This window comes from Apostichopus japonicus, chromosome 4, assembly GCF_037975245.1.
Source record: "Apostichopus japonicus isolate 1M-3 chromosome 4, ASM3797524v1, whole genome shotgun sequence".
Classification (NCBI taxonomy): Eukaryota; Metazoa; Echinodermata; class Holothuroidea; order Aspidochirotida; family Stichopodidae; genus Apostichopus; species Apostichopus japonicus.
This window is the reverse complement of record NC_092564.1, coordinates 10,816,805-10,834,134: the sequence shown is the minus strand read 5'-3', so window position 1 is coordinate 10,834,134 and position 17,330 is coordinate 10,816,805. Positions and strand designations below refer to the sequence as shown.

Below are 17,330 nucleotides of genomic sequence, written 5' to 3'. Positions count from 1 at the left end.
TTTGCGCGAGTCTTCGCACCCTATAAGTCCCCTTTAGGCCAAGAGAGGAGATGCTTATCCAACCAATTTAACATAACCCTCTCTTATGAGAAGAACGATGAAACTCTTTTTAACAGTATTTTTATTGATGAGGATATTAGATAGAGATTTATTTCATCCATAAGATATGGACATTTTTCCTCTCTCACTAATGTTTATATATATATATATATATATATATATATATATATATATATATATATATATATATATATATATATATTTATATATATATATATATATATTTATATATATATATATATATATATATATATATATATATATATATATATATATATATATATATATATATATATATATATATATATATATATATATATATATATATTCATTCATTCATTTATTTGTTTTTTTTTCACATAAATATTACAATGTGAATGGAAGTCTTCTGAAAAGCCTATGCTTGCTTAACAAAACAGAAGACTCCCATGAAGAAAAGATAGAAAATAGTGAAAATAATGTTAATAACAATACGTATACGCTTCAATATGTGGATGTGCTGCTATGCGACTATGCAGCTAAATCATAATTAATAAGACATGATAATTTCTTTAGTAAGACATTTACTAAATGTGGAGCTTGCTTTCTTAGTTTTTAAAGTTATTGACAGTGAATTCCAAATTTTGGTTGCACGGTTTCTGAGGCTTAACATACCAGTGCGTGTGTTTTATATGATTTATAATGTGCGTTGCTAGCCGTTCTGGTATTATGATTATGGAAATCTGTGTTGCTATTTAAAAAATTTCGAAAACTGATTGGCAATGATCCATTCCAAGCCTTGTATGTAAATGTTGCAATATTAACTTTTATAATGTCATCTAATTTCAATAAATTGAGTTTCTTAAAGAGGGGGCTTGTATGCTTACGGGGTGCTGCGTGAGATACATGACGTATTGCACTCTTTTGAAGTATTTTAAGGTGACTTAAATGAGAAACACTTGTACCAGACCAGATAATCAAGCAGTAATACAGATGTGGTGCTATTAAAGTTTGATAAAGCATTCTGATTATATTCTGGGGGAGGAAGTGTTTTAGCTTTGCTAAAATTCCTGCACCTCTTGCAACGCTGGTGCAAACTTTTGTAATATGGTCACTCCATGAAAGTTTACTATCAATATTAACCCCTAGAAATTTAGTAGTTGATACTTGTTTCATAACTGTACCGACCATTATTATGTCATTATTCCAGTTAAGCGTTCTTCTTCCATTAAATACTATACAGTTAGTTTTGTCTGCATTAAGTGATAACTTATTAGCAGCAAACCAGTTAGTAAATTTAGTTAATTCAGTAGAGACAGTATCATGTATTCTATGTACGTTTTCGAACTCGAAGAAAATATTGGTATCATCAGCAAACAAAATAGTCTTGGCAATTTTTGACACCTGGCATATGTCATGGACATATATTATGAACAACAGTGGTCCTAGTATTGAGCCCTGTGGAACACCACAACGGGTTACAGCGTGTTCGGATTTAGAGTTTTTATATGAAGTATACTGATGTCTATTGGATAAATAGCTGCTCAATCAGTCAAGGGTTGTTCCCCTTACACCATACAAAGATAATTTACTTAGCAAAATGGTATGGTAAATAGTATCAAATGCCTTGGAGAGATCAAGGAACACTCCAATACATATTTTGGTATTATCAAGACTAGTGCATATTTTTTCAATAGCATTTGCCAAAGCAAGTTCTGTAGAATGCTTTGGGCGGAAGCCATATTGATAATTGCACAGGATATTAAACTTGGTTAGAAACTTAAAGATTCGATTGTACATAAGCCTTTCAATAATTTTGAAAAACATGATAATAAAGAAATAGGACGGTAATTTTCATATACATCTTGGTCACCTTTTTAAAAAATTGGTATAACCTTAGCAATCTTTAGGTTATCTGGAAATGTACCAGAAGTAAAAGATAAATTACAAATATAAGTCAATGGTTTGGCGACAAAGTGAATAACATTTCTTATTATATCTGGTTTAAAATCGTCATATCCCGCTGCTTTTTTTGGTTTCAGGCTGGAAATAGCAACTATTGAAAGTTCTTCCTCACTGACAGGATTAATGAACAAAGATTGACTGTTTCTGTTATTATTATGAATAAGATATTCTGTTCTACCTTTATTTGTAATATTTCTTGCAAGTGAGGGTCCAATGTTTACAAAATATTTGTTAAAGTAACTGGCAATGTCATTCTCGTTGCTAATTTCTTGATCACCAGTTTTAAAAGCAGCAGGATATCCACCTTTTTTCGGTTGGTGTTTAGAACTTCGTTAATTGTATTCCAAGTTACACTTATATTATTTCTATTATTTTTGAATTTATCATAGAAATACAATCTTTTAGAAAATCTAATAATATGGTTAAGCTTATTGCGATAATTCTTATACGTAGCCTTGTTAACATCAGTAGGTGCTGTTAAATAACTTTTAAAGAGCTTGTTCTTTCTTTTGATAGATGTCAACATTCCAGTTGTAATCCATGGATGTTTCTTTTTACGTCGTTTCCTTTTGCTTACATAACATATTGGAAAACAATTATTATAGGTATAATTAAAGGATTCAAAGAAAGTGTCGTAAGCAGCATTAACATCACTTTGGCTTAAAACATCGTTACCAGTTTTTGTTTTCGATTTCATAGTTAAAACGCCTGATGTTATCTGGTTTCTAATTTCGCCTGTACATGAAGTTCATTGGTCTGTTATTCTTGGTAGGAATTTGGTTTGATTTGATTTGATTTGGTTTATTTTGTTTTATCACGTGCAAATATACAAGGTGAAAGGAAGTCTTCTATAAAGCATACAATAGCTTAACAATGTAGAAGACTCCCTGAAGAAAGAAAAGAGAAGAAAAAATAAAAAATCAAATTAAACGTTTCGACAATAAATCAATTATATCATATTTTAATTAATATGATTAAGCCATTTACTAAATTTGGAGCTTGTTTTCTTAGTTTTAAAAGGTATTGACAGTGAATTCCAAATTTTGAATTATTGGTAACTTTAAAAAGAGAGATTGTATAATTGAGGATTAGCTTCAGAAAACTACTCAAACCTATTCTGGCTGAGCTCAGGAAATTGGGTATTTCTTGCCTGAGCTACATTGATGATATTTATATCCAGGCTAATACCAAAAGTGCATGTGTTTCTGCAGTGCATACGCCGATTATTCAGTGCCTATTAGTTCTTCAAGTCGAAAATTTTTGAGACGCGTTCAAAGACAAACTTTATCGGTATACTTGCCTACCAAATGGGTTGGCCTCAGCACCTCGCATTTTTACTAAACTACTCAAACCTATTCTGGCTGAGCTCATGAAATTGGGTATTTCTTGCCTGAGCTACATTGATGATATTTATATACAGGCTTTTTCTTATTTTCAAAGTATGGAAAGTAAGAATGTTATGTTATCCTTTGTACCAAGTGGTAATGAAATTACCTCAGTTCTTGTTTAAAAAGAAAAGAAATGTTTCTGTTGCTCAGCAAGCAAATTAAAAAAGATACAAACTTTGAATTTGTGTTCGTTTGTAATCTTTCTGTTCGTATGCGCTTGAACACTGCTTTGAAATCTCAAGTAGTTCCGTAGTGAAGTGTAATGGGGAAGTAGAATCGTTAAATTAAACGAGACCATAGGTTGAAGTTTGATTGAGATTCTACTGAGACATTACACGAACGAAGGGATTACTTGCCCTCCCATGTAATGCATTCTCATGCAGGATTATTATCACATAATTTTCCCTCCCAGAAGTTCGTGGTGTTCAATCGCATATGGTAACTTTAAAAACTGAAGCTAATCCTCAATTATACAATCAATACAATTATAAAACAAAACAAATTGACTACGAGAAATATAAAGCTCAAAAATTCTCCGATTACGACTGTACCCATTTTAAAAACCTAGAAGATGAGTCGAACCAACTTTCATTAAGAGAATTACAAGGAACCTTCCTCAGGTCTAAAATTCAGTGGCACGAGGAGGGTGAAAAATCAACAAAGTTTTTCTTTAATCTTGAAAAATCAAGGCAAAAAAAGAAGGTAATGAAACAACTACTAACTGACCAGAGCTTAATCATCACCGATCAACACGAAATTATGAAAGAACAAGTAAAGTTTTATACAAACCTCTACCAAGCCGGAGAAACCGACAACGAATCGCGGAATCAGATACTTTGTGAACTCAGAAGATTTCTCTCGCCAATGGACGTTGAAGCATGTGAAGCAAATATTTCATTAGATGAGTTGAAAGCCGCTCTGCTAGCAATGGAACCGAACAAAAGTCCAGGACTAGATGGACCAACTGCTGAATTTTACAAAGTGTTTTGGCGGGATTTTATCGATATTTTTACTAGACTCATTGAGACATCATTCCATGACAACGAACTCTGTGAATCCATGAAAATAAGTATACTTACCCTTATACCCAAGAAAGGAGATCTTCGTAGTTTAAATAATTGGAGGCCAATAAGCCTCTTAAATGTCGATTACAAAATGATTGCCAAAGCTCTCGCCAAACGTATCACAAGTATCAGTAAGAATATTATTTCAGAAGATCACACGTGTTGTATTCCAGGAAGAGATATTTCTGAAAACGTGCTTACTATGCAAAATGTAATTGAGTATGTAAATTCATATAATAAACCAGGATTAATTCTTAAAATAGACCAATATAAAGTCTTTGACAGAGTTGACCATAACTACCTCTTCGAAGTCGCTGAAAATTGGGTTTTGGCCCTAAGCTCCTAAAATGGATCAAACTGTTTTATACCAATATCGAGGGCCGAATCAAGCACAATGGTTATATATCCGATACCTTCCCTGTCAAAAGGGGAGTTCGGCAGGGCTACCCACTCTCAGCCATGCTCTATGTTCTCTGTGCCGAACCGTTTCTTGCAGCTATAATTAATTGTCCATATATTCATGGTATTAAATTTTGTGAAGTCGAAGCCAAAATTTTTCAGCATGCGGACGACACTACCTTTTTCTTGTCTAGTATCACAAGTATTTATTCTATTTTTAACATAATTAAATTGTATGAACGTGCTTCTGGCTCTAGTTGTAATATTGATAAAACTGAATTACTTAGCATTGGGTGCAGCCATGTTAATCCCAGCAATTTCGACTTCCCTGTGAGGAAAGACTTCATTACAGTATTAGGTGTTGCTATTGGTAACGATAAAAAATCAATCGAAAAAGAAAATTGGGAGAAAAAAGTTACCTCCTGCCGTAAATTACTAAATACATGGAAAGGTAGAAAATTATCTTTTTAGGGTTAATGTCTCATTATAAATTCGCTCATCGTAACTCGCTTAGTATATTTGACCACTGTTTTACCAGTCCCTGACGGGTTATCACCACATTACGTCAGAGTGTAGTCGATTTTATATGGAGAGGTAAAAAACCTTCTATGAAGTATCTTAACTTGCTTTTACCAATCGAAAGAGGGGGATTCAGTTTGAGCGACATTAAATTAACAAGAGATGCTCTTAGAATTAAATTTTGTAGTAAGATATTAAGCAATAACATTAATATTAAATTACAAAAATTAATGTTGTATTTTTTGAATATGTATGAAGATATGAGCCTTTGGGCGTGGTATCTTTCAAATTACTCCTAACCGCAAATCTGTTCATAAGCTAAGCCCGTATTACTGTGAACTCATGTTAGCATGGGATCGGCTAATTCAAGGCCGTTTCTGGATACCAGAGACCAGAGAAGACATCCTCAATCAACCTATCTTTAGTAATACCCTGATTGTTGACAATGATAGTCAAACACTTTTTAATCGTCACTTCATTAAAGGTGGTATCGTTTCTGTAAGTGATCTGATGTATGAGATTATACCCACTTCTCTGCCAGCCAAGGCCGTGCATGAGTGCATTGAGCTTGCTAATCCTGATAATCCCCTTACAGTAACCGATGTTCAGAATTATATCGATGTCATTCTCCACGCCTTCCCCTCTGACTGGTTAGGTGATATATTTTCTTCTGATGCAATTGTATCTACGCAAATTGACTATATTCCTACTGTAAAATTTCAAAATGGCAAAAACATTATAGATGCCTCCTCAGTTTCGTGCAGAATAGCTCCACGCCTTTTGCGTGACAATCTTAACACATCGCCCAAGGGCGAAGAATACTGGAAGCAGCATTTTCCCAGTCTTGATTTTTCTAATAGATGGAGTAACATATATCGTTCTCCAAAGTGTTTCTTTGGACGCCGATATCGACTTCAAAGTATTACATAATATTCTTTACACTAACGACAAATTGTACAAGTTTGGATTAACCGATTCTCCTTACTGCACCTTTTGCAAAACCACGAACGAAAGTACTATTCATCTTTTTATTGAGTGTTCTGAAGTCGAAAATTTATGGCACTTTTTGGTTAATAAGTTGCATACTTTACAACCGGTAGTTAATTTTGATGAATGGAAGGGGTTGTCCCTTCTGGGTTTTGGCCGTAAAAACAACTGTATTGTAGGAATTTTGTGTGACTTCATCTTCAATATATATAAGTGTACAATTTGGAATTGCAGAATATCTCGCCTCAATAATAACTATCTTTGTAATATTGAAAAAGTTTTTCACAATGTACTCAAGAAGAAAATTCGGTTACTTTTTGATGTGTACTATCACAAAAACAATACCTCACGGTTTTTTAATATATTTACACAGAACGATATTGTGCTCTCAAAGAAAGAATCGAACAGCTATACTTACCATCTGGATAGGGGTTAACTTGTATACAGTACGTGTTGACGTAATCAGGGTCTGGTCTTTTGAATTTGCTTTAGACATTGTTGTCTTTGTATATATTTTCTTGTGTCTGTGGTGTTTAGTAATTTAGTTTTTTCTTAACTTAAACATGAGTAAATGTTAAGGTAATTATTGTTTAATGTTCTAGTCAAAACAAATCATACTTAAGTTTTAATTCTGTACAAAATACCATTGTAAATAATGTTGTCCGTGGGTGAGCCAGTGGGCTCATCTCCCAAGAAAAGAAAAAAAAATGGCTCGGCGCACTGTACGAGCTGATGATCGAGATCCTCTTTGGGATCCGTGGTTCGAACCCCGGTGATGACGTCTTTTGCCGATCTTTTACAGCTCGTGCCTGCACGGGGAGCTGTAGGTATAAGTTAATCCACCTAATATCTCAGTCCATACAGTGGCGCGATGGCTCCGCGCACTGTACGAGCTAATGATCGAGACTCTCTTTTGCATCCGTGGTTCGAACCCCGGCGATGACGTCTTTTGCCGATCTTTTACAGCAAGTGCCTACACGGGGAGCTGTAAGTATTAGTTAATCCACCTAATATCGCAGTCCATACGGTGGCGCGATGGCTCCGCGCACTGTACGAGCTGATGATCGAGACTCTCTTTTGCATCCGTGGTTCGAACCCCGGGTGATGACGTCTTTTGCCGATCTTTTACAGCAAGTGCCTACACGGGGAGCTGTAAGTATTAGTTAATCCACCTAATCTCTCAGTCCATACGGTGGCGCGATGGCTTGGCGCACCGTACCAGCTGATGATCGAGACTCTCTTTTGCATCCGTGGTTCGAACCCCGGGTGATGACGTCTTTTGCCGATCTTTTACAGCAAGTGCTTACACGGGGAGCTGTAAGTATTAGTTAATCCACCTAATATCTCAGTCCATACGGTGGCGCGATGGCTTGGCGCACCGTACCTTGGCGCACTGTACTCTGAGACTCTTAGAGGTGCGGTTTACGTTTTGTTGAGCTCCTGATTTATGCCTTATTTTGCTTCATCAGAAGTTTGACATCGTGCTTGATTGTTTTTTATCCTGGCAAACACTGTTCGGGTATTGTTGAGCCGAATTTTTACTTCTTTTCCTTCCAGTAATTAGAGAAATCCTGTTATTTCCTAGTTGCTTGTTGCGACAGCCACGGCGTCCTTGGGCGCGATGGCTACCTTTAGTGCAGGAATGGGTTCCGAGAATCCAAACTCAAACATTCTGAAGGATAACAGTGTTCGTATTATCGACAGCTCCTACAATGCCAGCGATGTTCTCAAAGCAATTTCGAACGATATTGGGAAGGAAAACATTATGGGAGTTGTTAAGACCGGTGGTCAATGGATCGCCACTTTGAAGAAGAGTCAAGATGTTGAACTGTTACAAGAGATTGGACTTACAATAAAAAACGATCAGTGTGTTGTAACGGGAGTATCGAAGATCATAACGACGGTAAGCTTCTTCGGAGTACCCTATTACATTGAGGATAATGAACTCACAAACAAGTTGATTGAACTGGGTTGTAAAGTAAGGTCCAATTGGACTCGTAAACACTATGAAGATTACCCAAGTATCGAGAATGGAATTCGCTTTGTTAGAGTAGAGCTTCCTAACAAAACAAGGAGTCTCCCGTATGCCCTTACATTTGGGGACATTCATCTCCGCATAAAGCACAATGGACAGACACGTGTTTGCAACAGATGCCTCAGTGAAGATCACCTAATGCGTAACTGTCCCAAATACTCATGTAAAGTCTGCCACGCCCAAGGACACTCAGAAAGCAGATGTCCAAACGTGCAATGCTATCAATGCCACGAATATGGCCACAAAAGTTTCTTGTGCCCTGAGAATCAACGCGATGGCCAACAGGAGAACACCCAAGAATCGAACCAAGAGGAGGGAATGGACGAACCAAAACATAACGAAAATGAACAACCACGAAACGAAAGCAACGAGTTAAAAGAAACGGAAGAAAGTAACAATGCGAAACAAACTGAACGACAAGGAAACCGGGAAACAGAAACAGAAACAGTGAACCACGATATGGAGACCGACAACCCAAATATACCAAAACCAACACCACATCTCTCAGGAAAAACCTCCTCGACCGACCCTACCGGAACCAAAAGAACCGCCTCAAGTGACGAGGAATTCATAAAACCAAGAAAAACAGTTCGGGCGAAAGACACGCAACGTAGAAACGACACAACGCCGAACCTGTCATCAGCGAGGACTTTTACACCTAAAGAAAAGCAAAATTCAACTTGACACATATTTTAACTATGCTACTGTTGACATCACTGAACTGTAACGGTCTGCGTAATGTAGACAAGAGAAGTGATCTTTTCAGCCTAGTCCGCCAAAAGAAATATGATATAATAATTTTACAAGAAACCTTTTGGGACGCAAAGTGTCACGAAAACGCCAGGCAAGAATGGGGAGGGGAAATTTTTTCATCCAACTACAAGGATAACAACCGTCGAGGAGTCACGTGCCTGATCAAGAAAGACAGCGATATTACTGTTGATCAAAGTATTACGGACGATAACGGTCGAATCCTTCAATTAGATCTAAACGTAGACGATCACTCAATAACGCTTTTTGGAATTTACGCTCCAAACGCCACCACCGAAAGAAAATTATTTTTTATGGATTTACAAAAACGACTACGAGAAATTACGAAACCAGTGATTGTAGCAGGCGATTATAACAATATACTTAATATATACTTAGATAAATACCCTATCAAATCATATCCCGACGTTACTCGGAAATTATTGAAGGATATCATTACAGAAAATGATATTATAGATATTTGGCGGGACAGAAACCCAAAGAAAGCTTCTTTTACCTGTATTCGTAACGCCATTGATGGGCGCACGTCATCTAGAATTGACAGGATTCTTATATCAAAGAGCTTAAAGTACAATACGACTGATTGTAAAATTAATATTTATCCCCGTTCAGATCACGACTTTGTCGATTTGACCCTAGACCTCTCACTTACTCCGAGAGGTAAAGGTTACTGGATTTTCAATAATTCGCTACTCAAAGACGACATATTTATCACAAAAATAGAGGAATTAATTAAACACGAGAAAGTACAACCCGACTACCACACGAACTTCCTCCAGTGGTACGACAGCCTGAAATGTAAGATTAAAGATGCATCAATTAAATATGGTAAGAAAAATCAACGAAGTCTACGACGAAGAAAGAGAAATTTAGAAAAACAAGCACACTACGAAAGACAAAAGGCCCAACGATTTAGCAACTATGACACCACCAGGTTGGTGTCCATAGAGGAGGAACTTACTATTTTAATAACAAAGGAGATCGAAGCCAGTGCTATTAGATCCAAAATTCAATGGTTTGAAGAGGGCGAGAAATCCACTAATTTTTTTCTCAATCTGGAGAAAAGCCGACAGAAAAAGAAAGTCATGAAAACACTCTTAACCGACACAGGCAATATTATCCAAAATCCCAAGGAAATTATTTCGGAACAAATACGTTTTTATTCAAAATTATACAAATCGGAGAATACCGACGAAAGCTGTCTCGATCTTCTGTTAAACGAAATAACAAGAAATTTATCACCAAAGGACGCAAATTTTTGCGAAAACGAAATAACCGTGGAAGAGATGAAGAACGCCCTTTTTTCCATGGAGCCAAACAAGAGTCCAGGACTGGATGGCTTGACACCGCTGTTCTTTAAAACCTTTTGGTCCAACTTTATGGACATTTTTGAGAAACTTACTAAAGAAATATTTTATGCTAATGAATTATGTACTTCGATGAGAACAGGCGTTTTAACTCTTATTCCTAAGAAAGGAGATTTGCGGCGTCTCACAAATTGGAGACCTATTAGTATTCTTAATACGGACTACAAAATTATAAGTAAAACACTGACAAAACGTATTTCCACTGTAGTAGGTTCTTTAATTTCTGAAGACCAGACTTGTAGTATTCCGGGTAGAGACATAACTGAAAATGTTATAATGATGCAAAATATTATTGATTATGTAAACATTAACAACGGGAAAGGCATTGCCCTCAAAGTCGACCAATACAAAGCTTTTGACCGTGTCGAACATAAGTACCTTTATGAAGTAATTAATAGGATGGGCTTCGGTCCCAATTTTCAGAAATGGATCAGAATTCTTTACAGTAATATTCAGAGTTGCATCAAACACAATGGTTTTATCTCCGATGTGTTTCCTATTAGTAGAGGGGTACGTCAGGGTTGCCCAATTTCGGCAATTTTATATGTTCTTAGTGCCGAACCCTTTCATGAGGCTATTGTTAATAATTCCCAGATCACTGGTATCAATTTTTGTGACGTTGAAGCAAAGATGTTTCAACATGCCGACGATACTACTTTCTTCGTTTCTAACATTGCCAGTATTTTTTCTATTCTAAATGTCATCAAAATTTACGAAAGAGCCTCCGGGTCAAAGTGCAATATGGACAAAACTGAACTGCTCTTAATTGGTAAAAGCCACATAGATGTGCACGATTTCAAATTTCCTATAAGGGAAGACTACATTACCATACTAGGAGTAGACATAGGTAATAATCGGGAAAAAGCTGAAATTGAAAATTGGGAGCAAAGAGTTAAGATTTGCTCAGTACTCCTGAATAGGTGGAAAGGACGGAATCTGTCTTTTAAAGGCAAATCTTGCATCATTAATTCACTGGTAATTTCTCGCTTGGTTTATCTAGCAACTGTTTCCCCCATTCCCGAATGGGTTATAACAGCCCTACGGCGGAGTGTTACCGATTTTATCTGGAATGGCAAGAAGCCATCTATTCAGTATTCAACTCTACTTTTACCATGTAACAAAGGGGGCCTTAATCTTAGTGATATTGGAGTTATTCGTGATGCATTAAGAATCAAGTATATCAGTAAGATTTTAAGTAAAAATATTAATATGAAATTGAATAAGTTAATTATGTATTTTCTTAATCATTATGAAAACATGCAGCTAGGACTAAGTATTTTCCAAATCGTTCCCGACGACAAATCTATTCGACTGCTCAGCCCATTTTATCGTGAAATGTTGTTAGCGTGGAAAAGGCTAAGTAGAGGTCAAGTAAGACCTCCACAAACAAGAGAAGAGATTCTCCACCAGCCAATTTTTCACAATCCTTTCATTCGTAATAGCAAAGATTCCACTCTTTTCAATAGTCATTTTATTGATGGTGGAATTATCAGGGTTAGTGACCTCATGTATGAGATAATCCCTTCTCGCTTACCAGCTGAGGCGGTTCATGATTGCATTCATACAACTAATCCAAATAACCCCCTCTCTATAGAAGATGTTCGGGAGTACATTGAAATAATTGCTAAGGCAATCCCCGAAGAATGGATGACAGAAATCTATTCTTCAGATATAATTGTTTCTTGTCAGTTAGACATTGATATCGTGGTCACATTCACGAGTGGTTCTAAGGTTATAGACCCTTCTAAGCTTACGTGCAAACAGACGACTAGTCTGTTACGTAACAGTGTTGGCAAACCCCCCAAAGGAGAAAACCATTGGAATAACCAGTTTAGAGGTATCGACTTTGATAATCGCTGGCAAAACATCTATAGGAATCCGAAGTGTTTTCACGATGCTGATATCGACTTTAAAATTATGCACAATATTCTCTATACGAGCGATAAACTCTGCAAGTTTAACATTGTTGATACTCCAGATTGTACGTTTTGTGGTAATTCTATTGAAACGGTCATCCATCTATTCATTGACTGCCCACTTATTTTCCCGTTGTGGAATACCGTGATAAAGAAGCTTAACTGTATTTATAACATTGACGACGTCAATCAATGGAGAGCCTCTACTCTTCTCGGACTGGGGCTTAGCAATAAACGCAGGGAAGGAATTCTTTGCGACTTTCTGCTAAATACTTATAAGCGTACAATCTGGAAAAGCCGAGCCATATGTCTTAACAATAATTACCATATTAATATCGAACGTTTCTTTCATAACAGTGTAAAGAAAAAAATATACCTCCTTTATAATGTGTATAACAGAAACAATAAAATTGAAACCTTTTTCGATCTATTTGCTCAAAGTGAAGTGGTGCTCTCTAAAAGCATCTTCACGACCTATACGTACAATTTCGACAGAGGTTAGTGTCCACTTAGTTAGATTTTATTGGAAATAGTTTTTTACTCTGCCTTAATGTTTCAAGGTAATTGCGTTATTTATCTGAGAATTTATTCATTTTATCACATTCTCATCTTCTACATAAGTTCACTGGGACCTAAAGCAAAGTTGTAAAGGAGGTAAAACACGTCTCGGAAACTCAGTAACCGTATTTACAGTATTCAATTTTGAAGTGTCGCTTAAAAAGCAACATTTGCGAGTTATTACAATTAATTTTATTATTATTTTCACATTTTCTGTAAAATTTCATTATATGTAGTGTTTTGAGATGGGTGAGCCAGTGGGCTCGCCTACCAATAAAAGAGAAAAAAAAAAAAAAAAATTGGCGCACCGTACCAGCTGATGATCGAGACTCTCTTTTGCATCCGTGGTTCGAACCCCGGGTGATGACGTCTTTTGCCGATCTTTTACAGCAAGTGCCTACACGGGGAGCTGTAAGGATTAGTTAATCCACCTAATATCTCAGTCCATACAGTGGCGCAATGGCTCCGCGCACCGTACGAGCTGATGATCGAGACTCTCTTTTGCATCCGTGGTTCGAACCCCGGGTGATGACGTCTTTTGCCGATCTTTTACAGCAAGTGCCTACACGGGGAGCTGTAAGTATTAGTTAATCCACCTAATCTCTCAGTCCATACAGTGGCGCGATGGCTCCGCGCACTGTACGAGCTGATGATCGAGACTCTCTTTTGCATCCGTGGTTCGAACCCCTGGTGATGACGTCTTTTGCCGATCTTTTACAGCAAGTGCCTACACGGGGAGCTGTAAGGATTAGTTAATCAACCTAATATCTCAGTCCATACAGTGGCGCGATGGCTCCGCGCACCGTACGAGCTGATGATCGAGACTCTCTTTTGCATCCGTGGTTCGAACCCCGGGTGATGACGTCTTTTGCCGATCTTTTACAGCAAGTGCCTACACGGGGAGCTGTAAGGATTAGTTAATCCACCTAATATCTCAGTCCATACAGTGGCGCGATGGCTCCGCGCACCGTACGAGCTGATGATCGAGACTCTCTTTTGCATCCGTGGTTCGAACCCCTAATGATGACGTCTTTTGCCGATCTTTTACAGCAAGTGCCTACACGGGGAGCTGTAAGGATTAGTTAATCCACCTAATCTCTCAGTCCATACAGTGGCGCGATGGCTCCGCGCACCGTACGAGCTGATGATCGAGACTCTCTTTTGCATCCGTGGTTCGAACCCCGGGTGATGACGTCTTTTGCCGATCTTTTACAGCAAGTGCCTACACGGGGAGCTGTAAGGATTAGTTAATCCACCTAATCTCTCAGTCCATACAGTGGCGCGATGGCTCCGCGCACCGTACGAGCTGATGATCGAGACTCTCTTTTGCATCCGTGGTTCGAACCCCGGGTGATGACGTCTTTTGCCGATCTTTTACAGCAAGTGCCTACACGGGGAGCTGTAAGGATTAGTTAATCCACCTAATCTCTCAGTCCATACAGTGGCGCGATGGCTCCGCGCACCGTACGAGCTGATGATCGAGACTCTCTTTTGCATCCGTGGTTCGAACCCCGGGTGATGACGTCTTTTGCCGATCTTTTACAGCAAGTGCCTACACGGGGAGCTGTAAGGATTAGTTAATCCACCTAATATCTCAGTCCATACAGTGGCGCGATGGCTCCGCGCACCGTACGAGCTGATGATCCAGACTCTCTTTTGCATCCGTGGTTCGAACCTCGGGTGATGACGTCTTTTGCCGATCTTTTACAGCAAGTGCATACACGGGGAGCTGTAAGTATTAGTTAATCCACCTAATCTCTCAGTCCATACAGTGGCGCGATGGCTCCGCGCACTGTACGAGCTGCTGATCGAGACTCTCTTTTGCATCCGTGGTTCGAACCCCGGGTGATGACGTCTTTTGCCGATCTTTTACAGCAAGTGCATACACGGGGAGCTGTAAGTATTAGTTAATCCACCTAATCTTTCAGTCCATACAGTGGCGCGATGGCTCCGCGCACTGTACGAGCTGCTGATCGAGACTCTCTTTTGCATCCGTGGTTCGAACCCCGGGTGATGACGTCTTTTGCCGATCTTTTACAGCAAGTGCATACACGGGGAGCTGTAAGTATTAGTTAATCCACCTAATCTCTCAGTCCATACAGTGGCGCGATGGCTCCGCGCACCGTGCGAGCTGATGATCGAGACTCTCTTTTGCATCCGTGGTTCGAACCCCGGGTGATGACGTCTTTTGCCGATCTTTTACAGCAAGTGCCTACACGGGGAGCTGTAAGGATTAGTTAATCAACCTAATATCTCAGTCCATACAGTGGCGCGATGGCTCCGCGCACCGTACGAGCTGATGATCGAGACTCTCTTTTGCATCCGTGGTTCGAACCCCGGGTGATGACGTCTTTTGCCGATCTTTTACAGCAAGTGCCTACACGGGGAGCTGTAAGGATTAGTTAATCCACCTAATATCTCAGTCCATACAGTGGCGCGATGGCTCCGCGCACCGTACGAGCTGATGATCGAGACTCTCTTTTGCATCCGTGGTTCGAACCCCTAATGATGACGTCTTTTGCCGATCTTTTACAGCAAGTGCCTACACGGGGAGCTGTAAGGATTAGTTAATCCACCTAATCTCTCAGTCCATACAGTGGCGCGATGGCTCCGCGCACCGTACGAGCTGATGATCGAGACTCTCTTTTGCATCCGTGGTTCGAACCCCGGGTGATGACGTCTTTTGCCGATCTTTTACAGCAAGTGCCTACACGGGGAGCTGTAAGGATTAGTTAATCCACCTAATATCTCAGTCCATACAGTGGCGCGATGGCTCCGCGCACCGTACGAGCTGATGATCGAGACTCTCTTTTGCATCCGTGGTTCGAACCCCGGGTGATGACGTCTTTTGCCGATCTTTTACAGCAAGTGCCTACACGGGGAGCTGTAAGGATTAGTTAATCCACCTAATATCTCAGTCCATACAGTGGCGCGATGGCTCCGCGCACCGTACGAGCTGATGATCGAGACTCTCTTTTGCATCCGTGGTTCGAACCCCGGGTGATGACGTCTTTTGCCGATCTTTTACAGCAAGTGCCTACACGGGGAGCTGTAAGGATTAGTTAATCCACCTAATATCTCAGTCCATACAGTGGCGCGATGGCTCCGCGCACCGTACGAGCTGATGATCGAGACTCTCTTTTGCATCCGTGGTTCGAACCCCGGGTGATGACGTCTTTTGCCGATCTTTTACAGCAAGTGCCTACACGGGGAGCTGTAAGGATTAGTTAATCCACCTAATATCTCAGTCCATACAGTGGCGCGATGGCTCCGCGCACCGTACGAGCTGATGATCGAGACTCTCTTTTGCATCCGTGGTTCGAACCCCGGGTGATGACGTCTTTTGCCGATCTTTTACAGCAAGTGCCTACACGGGGAGCTGTAAGGATTAGTTAATCCACCTAATATCTCAGTCCATACAGTGGCGCGATGGCTCCGCGCACCGTACGAGCTGATGATCGAGCCTCTCTTTTGCATCCGTGGTTCGAACCCCGGGTGATGACGTCTTTTGCCGATCTTTTACAGCAAGTGCCTACACGGGGAGCTGTAAGTATTAGTTAATCCACCTAATATCTCAGTCCATACAGTGGCGCGATGGCTCCGCGCACCGTACGAGCTGATGATCGAGACTCTCTTTTGCATCCGTGGTTCGAACCCCGGGTGATGACGTCTTTTGCCGATCTTTTACAGCAAGTGCCTACACGGGGAGCTGTAAGTATTAGTTAATCCACCTAATATCTCAGTCCATACAGTGGCGCGATGGCTCCGCGCACCGTACGAGCTGATGATCGAGACTCTCTTTTGCATCCGTGGTTCGAACCCCGGGTGATGACGTCTTTTGCCGATCTTTTACAGCAAGTGCCTACACAGGGAGCTGTTAGTATTAGTTAATCCACCTAATCTCTCAGTCCATACAGTGGCGCGATGGCTCCGCGCACTGTGCGAGCTGATGATCGAGACTCTCTTTTGCATCCGTGGTTCGAACCCCGGGTGATGACGTCTTTTGCCGATCTTTTACAGCAAGTGCATACACGGGGAGCTGTAAGTATTAGTTAATCCACCTAATATCTCAGTCCATACAGTGGCGCGATGGCTCCGCGCACCGTACGAGCTGATGATCGAGACTCTCTTTTGCATCCGTGGTTCGAACCCCGGGTGATGACGTCTTTTGCCGATCTTTTACAGCAAGTGCCTACACGGGGAGCTGTAAGTATTAGTTAATCCACCTAATCTCTCAGTCCATACAGTGGCGCGATGGCTCCGCGCACCGTACGAGCTGATGATCGAGACTCTCTTTTGCATCCGTGGTTCGAACCCCGGGT

The 17,330-nt window shown here is 39.8% G+C and overlaps 1 protein-coding gene across 4 annotated transcripts in view; it reads left to right on the top strand.

Moving 5' to 3' along the window:
* LOC139966417 (uncharacterized) overlaps window positions 1–17,330 on the top strand; it is a 386,420-nt gene that overhangs the window by 88,283 nt on the left and 280,807 nt on the right. The gene's annotated exons all lie outside the window — the stretch shown is intronic.